Raw genomic sequence first — 10,994 nt, 5'->3', positions numbered from 1 at the left:
CGACGATGAGAAGAAAGGAGCGTTGGCGCGGAGTGCCGATGCGGATTTGGAGCTGGGAGTCGCGGCTTGGAGTTTGAAGCGGATTACGTGGGACAGGAGAAGTGAACTAATCTCTTTTCGTCAATGGATGCTACAGCTTTGTGTTTGCTTTCAAAACTTAGCTTGTAGCAGACGTGTGCACATTTTCAGCATGACGTCTCTGATCCACTGGAGAAAGGACACTTTGATCCTCTCCTCTTTCATCTATAACTGCTTCAGACAACAAAGTGTATGCAGAAAAGTGGTGAAGATTGCACGACTGTCTCTGTCCTATGTGTTGTCTTGTGTTATTTTTTGTTATTTTGACTTCAAAATGGCGCCGCGAGAGTGGCTGCCTTTCCAGCAGCTCCTATTTTTTTGTTGTTCTACTTCTTCCTTTCATAACTTTGCTGCTGTGAATCTGGAATTTCTCCATTGCGAGACTAATAAAGGTTTTCTTAATCTTAATCTTAAACCGGATTTCTTTCAAGCTGGTGTATTCGGGTTTTAAGTTTGCAGTTCCGGGGTGTAACAGGGGGCTGAGCGAGTGAAGGAGACAGATTTGGTTTCAATGGGGGCTAGTTGATTGAGACAGGAAGAGAGAGTGCTGTTGTAGTAGTTGGTGAGAACAGTGGCGTCTTACACACAACTTTACTACACACCCCTGTTCAAATGGCATGTTTTGGAGATATCCAAAAAGCAGATCTTCCAACATCACTGTGGTGTCTTTCCTGTAGAACGTAAAGAAATTAAAGAAAAAAAGGTTTTAAAAAGAGGGAGGCGAAAATGGTATTTGAAATGTATACTTTTGATATGTGCTGTATTCAGTACTTTTTTTTTCCAAGTGCAAGTGTGCCCATTAATCAAGCTAATGATGCCTGTCATACTAATAGGAAGGCCCCCTGCACTGTTTGCAGCATGAATTCAGTGTACCTTTTAACACAAACAAAGATGGACATCAAGCACTGTGTGTGTGTGTGTGTGTGTGTGTGTGTGTGTGCGTGCGCGCACGCGTGTAGGTGGACAAGTGCAGGTTCACCTCAGCGAACATGATGAAATCCCCCAATAACCTCCCTCCTCCCCTCATCAAATCCTCTTAAAGCAGACTATATTACATATCTGCCAAACAAAGACAAGTCAATCATCACAATCAAGCGAGTCAGGCCAACCAGCTTGTCTCATCCCATTGTCGTGATTAAAATGAAAATGGAGCAGGGACATTAGCAGAAATCCCAGGTTCACCTTATAAGGAAGATCAGAAGTCAGTGTGTGTGTGTGTGTGTGTGTGTGTGTGTGCGTGTGTGTGTGGGGGTGTGCGTGTGTGCGTGTGTGTGTGTGTGTGTGCGTGTGTGTGTGTGGGTGTGTGTGTGTGTGTGTGTGTGTGTGTGTGTGTGTGTGTGTGTGTGTGTGTGCGTGTGTGTGTGTGTGTGTGTGTGTGTGTGTGTGCCCAGTATAATTCCCCATCTTGGATCACAAAACAAGGTTTTGGTTGTTTGCAATATTAATAAAAGAAAGATTATGATTGATAGAATGAATCGTATTTAAAATAATAATAATTCTGCAAAGGAACAGTAATCCTGTACATTTATTTATTTATTGACAAGCTTTTTGGGAGGGGTAATACAAAGAGGAAAAAGGGTTTCATCAGTGCACAAGGACACCTGTACAAAAAATTAAAGGTTAAAATAAAATCTACAGTAAATCTACTGTTTCAAATTATCACATTCAATTTCAAATATATTCCTTCAGTATTTGTTGCCTATTTTGGTTTAGTGGTGCCTTGAGCTGGATGCGAGCTCAATTTCTTCCGGGGCCAATCTTTCCTCCTTGAAATGAATGGAAAGCCCTTTTCTCCGTTACAGCACCTCATCCCACCTCCACCCACGACAACAAAAATTGTGTTTGTGTTTACAGAAAACTATCCCTCTAAGATTTTTCACTTTACAGAAGTATAGAGTAATAACACATATAGAATATGGAGAATTCCTTTTTTTCAGCTACTTTGTTCCACTTCTCAGATCAGAATTGAGATTTTCAAAATAGTTAGTGCATTTCTCAAAACAATTCGAGCAAGTCGCAAAAGCCATTAGTTGTGCTGAGTTCAGCCCTCAAAAGTACATTTCTGTGTCACTGAACATGTCAATGCCATAAGAATAGCCAGTCTTTATCGCATTTCGTACGGATCAAATCAAATTGCTGAGCCATGCTGTCCAAGCAACTGAACTCTGAAGCTATTATTATTAAATTTTTGGAGCACAGCGTAGGAAAATTCATACTCTAAACTAAAAGTTGCACCTTCATGTACAGGAAGTGGAATATAGATTCACCTCACTTGTTGGCACTGTAATTTGTTGAATTTTTGTGTCATTTGTGATACAAAAAGGAAAAGGCAGTACTATATTTAAAAAAGAGAAAAAAAACGTGTACATGTGAACATGAGACGATGTCCTTAGGGAAAATTGTACATGCGACACTGTCAGAATTACAGTGTGGTTTTCCTACTTCCTTTGACAACATATTCTCATCCACATCACGACAATGGAAAAAACGTCTAATGAAAATGTATCAAAATATGCTTTGCATATTACGATAACTTGTTCAACCATTTTGCATGTACAATAATCCCTCGTTTATTGCAGGGGTTACCTTTCAAAAAGAATCCGTGATAAGAACAGTGAAGTAGGATTTATTTAAAAAAGCAACAAAAAAAATGGGAGAGGGAAGAAGTTTCAAGGAACGTTTGACAATAAAGTTGTACTTGGTACTTGATCGTCAGCTTTATTTTTTACAGTTATTATACAAAACTGAACTATGTATACAATGCAGAGGTGATTGCTCTAACACTGCAAGGGAAGCTCAGCTTCCCCTAAAATGTCAAAAAATAAGTGCACAAATTATATGTGTGTACGTACAATTGTGTGGACACGTCATTGATTAAATATGCGCTACAATGCGCTCAACTTTTGTTCCAAATCAGCTTCTTATTACTGATTACGACGCGACTCTCTTCTCATTCATTCCCGCAGCTTCACTGTGCTTTAAACTGTGTGAATGCTGGGTGTCTCGAGAGTTCTGAGTAGGTTGTCCCAATGCATTGAAACGAGACGAGTCATTGGATAAATGCTGGTTTTATCCCACCCGTGGGACGCTCTGTGTCTCTGGGAGTCTATGGACACTCGGCGTTTATAGGCTGGCCCGGAAAGCTTTTCTGCATGATGACTGGATGATCTGTCTGAGGCTGAATCTCTTTTTGATTGACAGCAAACCAAGCCAATCACCGATCTTATGGTGAAGGCATCCTTTTCATTTGTTTGAAAAGGAACGGAGAGTATAATTCACGTAGAAATAAACGGACACATTTTATGATGTAGGCTAAAATTGCGCTTCCCCTTCTTGACAGACCAGGAGACCACTGATACAAATGAAACCAAAGACCAAAAATTTGCAAAGGTAAATTTGGCAAGGTGTACAGAGATGACGTGCGGAGACTGTTCACGTTGGTCAGTCCTTTAGTGAATCAGGATGCAGAACACAATTCACTGTTTAAAAATAAGCGTTAAAAACGTCACAAAAAAAATCCGTGCAACAGCGAAGCCGCGGAAGGTGAAACGCGTTATAGTGAGGGATTACTGTACTTTGGAAAGACTTGATAAAATAATGACAAAATGTTGTGGGGTGGGTGGTCCGGTAGTCCAGTGGTTAGCGCGTAGACTTGACAGTACAGAGGTACCTATGTTCAATTCCAGCTCAGGCCTTCCTGTGTGGAGTTGTCCTGTGTGGAGTTGGCATGTTCTCCCCGGGCCTGCGTGGGTTTTCTCCGGGTACTCTGGTTTCCTCCCACATTCCAAAAAACATGCATGGCAGGCTGATTGAATGCTCTGAATTGTCCCTAGGTGTGAATGTGAGCGTGAATGGTTGTTCGTCTCTGTGTGCCCTGCGATTGGCTGGCAACCGATTCAGGGTGTCCCCCGCCCACTGCCCGAAGTCAGCTGGGACAGGCTCCAGCACCCCCCATGACCCTTGTGAGGATCAAGCGGTTCGGAAAATGAATGAATGAATGTTGTGGGGTGTGACACAATTCAAAAGAGACCCATTGTCAACAGGGAGTCGGTATAATTACTGCAGTTGTATGACACGCGCATCCGCAAACTGGTACACACAAAAAAAAGCGTGTGTGTCTCTTTGAGTGCGTGTGCATGTGTGTGTGTGTGTGTGTGTGTGTGTGTGCACTGCCTAATGAAATGTGCCAACAATGAACATTTCAACACAAACACATTTCGAGCTCTCACGACCTCGACAAGCAGGAGACTGATTGGCGGCTGTCTGCTGTCCATCATCACCACCGATCAACCTTGCGACAGGCCACCTAGGGGAGGGGAACGCTCGAAGGTCAGCAGTACAGAAAAACACATGCATGGCAGCGATAACCTTTAAGTGGCAAAATAACAGAGCAAGAAGAGAAGATGATTTCCGCAGCACTGTTCATGTCTTTATGCACAAAAGCAACAAAACAGCAGGACACAAACAAGAGGTATTTATCTGTTGTTGCTTTTGGACTGAAAACAATAAGAACAATCACTATCGCCACGGATATTTTCGATGTTGTGATCCTCTTATTTCAATTCATACGAAAAGGCAATAACAAGGTAGTGGAGCTGCGGCTTATCTCGAGCTCCTCTATTAACCACTGTGGTATTAGCATTAGCTGCCTGAAGCTAATGCTCTCATATTCGAGGGTGACAAAACTAAAATAAACTTATGTATTTCTTCATGCTGTAATATCAGAGACTTTAACCAGGACACTCACTCTCTGTTGCGGAGCATCAGCGACCGCGTGTTTCAATCATTCAATTCGGTTCTTATATCACAGTGTCCTCAAGATACATCTGGATATAAAAAAAAAACAATTTCCATATTAGAATGAACAAATATTTCAAAGGAATTATCTCTTTGGCAAAACAGAATAAAAGCCCTCTTACCCGTGCTAATCCTTCGACGGCTGATATTACCTGATAGGATGTTGTACAATGTGACTACTATCAACAAGACATGACAAAAATAATGGAAGCAGGTCCCTGTTGTCCAGATTAGAGCGAGCATGTTTCCATCCCAATTTATCTCTTCCCCCCTAAATGTAACCTCCTTTCTTTGTACTTCAATCTCTCTTCTAGCTTTGTTTGGGGAATCTACGGGAAATAATGTCCATCCTAATGAAACAGAAGCTGCGGGCAAGTGAAACACAATTGGGTTTGCCCTATTTTCTATTACTACATTATATGATCACAAAATGTGTCCTCGTCACCGCAAAATCATTCCTATTAGAATTCTTAGTGTTACCACTAGATAGTGACTGTAATGCAACAATGTTTGTGTTTTGCTACTGACAGGGAACGACTGGGACAAAGGCAAAACAACACTGCTTCAGGACCGAGCCGGTTTACCACAAAAGTCAAAATAAAAGGATGAAAAAATAAAGAAGCCCCATGTCGTAGTGGTTTGCGTGAGGTAATTGGTCCTAGAGAGAGGCAAATCCCAGCGACTGAGTCCGTGGACACTCAAAGCCCCTCAAGTCCGGCTCTGCTCTGCTCTCTGCATATTGAACAGCAGAGTCGGAGGGGCTAAGAAGATTATCGCAATGGGATGAAGAAGCCGTAAGCCTTCTTCTGGTTGTGGTTGGGTGGGTTCCTGGTGCAAAGTGAAAGTTGCTACAGTGCTCTCGAGCCCTTAAACTGCTTGACCTTTAAAGCTCTGTCGGTCAACTCTGGAGGAGAAACGAGAAGGAAAACAGAAACTCATACAAGCGAAACAATTATTGGACAGCTGACAGTGAGGCATCCAGTAGCGGCTGGTCAATAGCAGATGCTATCTTTCTTTCTTTCTTTCTTTCTTTCTTTCGAGTGCCCCCCGACCCCCCACCCCCTGGCGAAAATTCCGCCAGCCACCACTGGTTGCATCCTCGGTGAAACTCTCCTAAGGGTTATTTCTTGAGTATGTCAGTGACTGTGTGAGAGTGAATCGGTGGAATGACAGGAAGAGTTATTTGGGGCATAATGAAGGCGCTTAATGAAATCAGTGTCCTTGAAAGTTCTTCATCAATTTTCGCTCCTGAGCTGAATTTTCTTACGCTCCGCCATCGCGGGCTGTCAGCGAATGCACGTGCACGGCACAATATTAATTAAACACAGCCTTCTTGCTGAAGTGCTTAAGTGAAGCGCTCTCATTGATAATGAGCAGGTTTAAAGGAGTCACATCCCAGCAAAATTACTTTTTAAACTGGCCTTATTAAGCAGAAAATGAGGGCCAAATCAGCCAACAAGCTCCTCATTAAAAGCCACTGATCCTTGGCCACGCGCATGTTCCGACACTTTTAATTAGACTAGTCGGCGACAGGAACTGCGATTAATCTTGTCTTTTCATTCAGATGTGGGGAAGGAGTTGTGCATGGGAGGGGTCGTGTGGGGGAGTGGGACTGTTCAGCATGTTGCTGCCTGGTGCTGCACCTCGGGCCCAGTGGGATCTCCGATGCCGCAACTTGCTAAGAATGAAACAGTCAAGTGGCACACTTTCAGTTCATTCAAGGCATAAACACATTCGGCATCTTACTTGGACAAAATACAAATCGGTCTTGTTATTCAAGTGTATCATTAGAGACGCAAAAATGAGGATGAACATTTTATGATCGTGTTTGTGCATGCGCGAGTGCATGTGCGTGTGTGCGTGCGTGTGTGTGTGTGCTTGTGTGTTTAGAAGTGTCTCTGCCTGTCACACTGTCTCCACATGGAGGATTATGGATGGCCAATTACATCGCTTTTGTCATTCATTAATGAGGATAACGAGCTCCCCCTGCTCCCCACAAATTCAGGGTGCTGCTCAGCTGGTGCAGAACAGGAAGACGGGTGCTGGTCCCTCAATCTGTGTGTGTGTGTGCGTCTGTGTGTGTGTGTGTGTGTGCGTCTGTGTGTGTGTGTCTGTGTGTGTGTGTGTGTGTGTGTGTGTGCGTGCGTGAGAGAGAAAGAGAGACTGTGATGCAGAGCCGTCTCTGAGAGTGAAGGAGGTTACAGCATGTACAAATGGCTGAGCACATAGATGAGGCTTGACCTCAGGGCTTTGCATTTACGCTTGTCCAACAAGCTGAGGTGTGCGTGCATACGTGTGTATGTGTGTGTGTGTGTGTGTGTGTGTGTGTGTGTGTGTGTGTGTGTGTGTGTGTGTGTGTGTGCGTGTGTGTGTGTTTGCTCACCACCAGTCTAGTATCTCTGAGGCCATTACAGAGATTAGGCATCACTACAGTAACGGATGCCACCGTTTGTCAGCTCCTATCATCTGTCAAAACTACAAGCTAAATGGAGAAGAGTGATAAGCGTGGCAACACAATGTTGGTTGGTGGGGGAACAAAATAGAGAGGCGCGTCTGAGAGCGCCTTCAACAAAGGGCTGAGGAAGTCCTTCAGTGAAAACATGTCATCACAGCTCTCAACTGAGCAAAGAGTGTATAGAATGGATATAACAGGTCTGCACACCCCTGTATGAATGCTATTCTATTAGAGTAGTATTTATTTTTTTTGTCCAGTAGAAGCCCGAGGGTTTGGTGATAACACTGGCAGCTATTTGGAACTGTTCATAATTCTATCTACGCTGCCCAAGTCCATAAAAAAAAAGAACCCCAAAGCATGAAGTGACTGTACCTAATCTACCCCAAACACGCATTTTGGAATCATGGCCAACTTTGGTTCCAACATTTTTGCATTCCAAAAGGTATGCTTGGCACAATCACAACACACACTGTAAAAAGTGCATTTAGGTTAAGACAAAATGTCAAACATCGTGCGATGATGCATGAGCGTATTGTAAAGCTTCCATGCTCAGCATGGCTCAGATGCTAGAATCTCCCAAGCCAAAGGATGTGGGCTCAACCCTCAGCTCTTATGTCCATGTTCAAGTGTCATTAAGCAAGACACTGAAATCTCAGTTGCTCCAGGTGCCGTGACACCAGCAGGTGAATGACAAGACACCGTTAATGCACTTTGAGTACTTTGGCGGTAGACAAGCATTGTCCATGTGAAAGCCCATTGAACATTTTACACATATGAATGAGTGTTGAGTCAGAATTATTGAGAAAACTTCATTCGCTTGTGTTCAACAATTAATATCAAATAAAATATATTTCTTAAATCCTTAAATTGTTTGAGTTTCGCTTCCCACCGCTTAATGCTGACTGTATTCAAATCACAGGGCCTCTTCAGTCTAATGTTCATTTTGGGAACCTCTCTCTTTGCATATTCGATTGTGCTTTTGGTTGTTACTTAGGATCAGAATGGGGGAATAGTTGTGGGAATTTAACATCGAACAGTGTTGAAATGTATCTTATAAATAACTGTTTGTACCATTTTTTTGTACCATTGTGAATGCTGACCATGTTATTTGCAGAAAAGAATAAGAACAGCTGTCCAAAGCGCTGATTGTGCTGCACGGCCTGCACTTTAACCCCTCCCAAGAAGAGTATAAGAAGGGCCGCACCCCACGGCTCAGTGGAGGGTCCATGACAGATCTGTGAATGGTGCATCCTCATATTTTTTGTAGCTGAAATAAATCTCATCATTTTACTAAGGCTTTCGTTGTCTTGCTTTCCCCGGACAACACAACTGCACTGAATTTGAATGATTTGTTGCAGTAAAGAATACGATACCAACAATGAATCACGCTGGTGGTATTAGGAGCAGTTTTTCTCAGTCCAAGTGAAAGGAATTATGAACAGTTCCAAATAGAAGTCAATGTTAGCAAAGCAACTACTGGCTTTTGCTGGACAGGAAAAGCCGACTACAGCAGATGAAATTTATTTGAGGTGAACCAGAGGCACTTTTGATGGAGGCAGGTGTGCACTGACCCTCGGTGAATCAAAGTCTGAACGTGAGTGGTTCATTCGTAACTAAGCCACATCCCAAATTCTAAATGGGCGTGCACACTTATGCAATCGCCATAGTTCAGTTATCATTTCTACTTTCACTCTGGAAAAGATACGAACAGTTTTTCAATTGAGTTATACAGGATAAAGGTCGTGTTAAGAGTGGAAAAAAAATGAAATGATCGAGCTTTATTCCATAAAAATTGGCATTTGAACAGGGGTGTGTTGACTTTTTACATCCTCTGTACGTGTAGGATGTGCCGCTCAGCAAAGGCATTATCACCCACTAGTGCACTGTCCTAGTCAGCTCTCTCCCACTCAGCCTAATTTAGTCCTGTCCACAACCACTGTCTGGGCCTACCACGCATGGTGTCATGTGCCTTGTGGCAGTCAGCAAAATGCTTTGCCCAACTGCCGTGTTTAGAGGCTCTCTGGCCAAATGAACACGCGCACACCGACACACACACACAGACACACACACACATACACACATTGCACACGGACACATGCAAGCAGACATCCCCCCGCTTAGATGAACCAATGAAGGGCCCCGACCTGTTTCACTACACTCGCAGCAACGTCACCCCGAATCACATGGCTCTTCGGAACCGACTGACTCACCCGCTCATCCCTTCCGACAAGGCGTGGCTGGGGGGGGGGGTGTTGGGGGGTGACGTCACTCAGGAAAAGTTGCATGGTCCCTATGTGACGGTCTTCATCTCACCTCGACCTGAATGCTAGCCGCCTAACCAGCATATTTTAAAAAAATAACAAAAACACATAATTAAGCTTCAAGCAGTTTATCATTTGAATAAAAATAAAGCAATGCTTCAAACACCCTTTGGTCCTACATGGTAAGCATAATAAGAGCTGAAGCATGCTCATTTTCCTCACAGGCCCGCAGTTGTTGTGAGTAGTGTGTGTGTGTGTGTGTGTGTGTGTGTGTGTGTGTGTGTGTGTGTGTGTGTGTGTGTGTGAGCGTGTGTGTGTGTGTGTGTGTGTGTGTGTGTGTGATACACGGAGTGCTACAGCGCGCATCAGACACATAAGCTCGCACATGAAGAGAACTTAATTAGAGAAAACAGCGCTGTCAGAAGCATTAGGCCGAGGAACACACTTAAGGGCATATGGTTTTAGTACTACAGCATCGGCTTCGAGTAGAGCACACAAACATACCTCAAAGCTGGGCGCCATGCTAATGAAATCACTCTCTTTCCATCCCACTGGGAGCAAACACAAATGTTTACAGACATCGCACAGTCTGTCCGTATACTCGTGCATCACGCTGGGCTGTCGGCGGAAGGTGAGTGCGCCGACCGGGCTGCTGGTCTGCGGCGGAAAGACTCCGTCAGACAATAAGTGTCTTGTTCATGTGTGATGATTATTTGCACTAGTGGCAGGTTCCGTTCCATTCTGTCCTATTCTGCTGGCAAAGCATATTCGTTTTATTTGCACGGACTAATAATGAGCAGCAACGTGGTACATAGTGCAAAGAGTGAATGCAGTTTTCATTTGGGCTTCTTTAGCTCTGTTAGTGCAAAGTTTAAAAGTTAATTGAATTCAAAATTTCAAGTTCAATATGATTTTAAGATAGGCCATTCAATTCCATTTTTTACGTTTTGCTTTTGTGGAAGTTGGCCTTCCTGCATTTCACAACAAACAAACCAACCTCAACAAAAGCTGAAAGTTACGCTCAGCAAATTCTTTTGGAACAAACAACTGGCTTGAGGTGTTGTGATGATTAACATATATATATATATATATATATATATATATATATATATATATATATATATATATATATATATATATATATATATATATATATATATATATATATATATATATATATATATATATATATATATATATATATATATATATATTAGAGCTGTCAGTTTAGCACATTTTTATTGACATTAATTTAAATGAATTGTAACGGGATTACATTTTTCTCGCGCGATTAACGTGGCACACGTCACAGCAGATGTTACGTTGCTCTATAAATAAACCAGAAACAAAACAACAAGCGCGCTGCACAGATCCATGCACGCGCGAGACACCGAAAACGGATA

The sequence above is a fragment of the Hippocampus zosterae genome, chromosome 2 (assembly GCF_025434085.1).
Source record: "Hippocampus zosterae strain Florida chromosome 2, ASM2543408v3, whole genome shotgun sequence".
Classification (NCBI taxonomy): Eukaryota; Metazoa; Chordata; class Actinopteri; order Syngnathiformes; family Syngnathidae; genus Hippocampus; species Hippocampus zosterae.
This window is presented reverse-complemented; position numbering follows the sequence as displayed.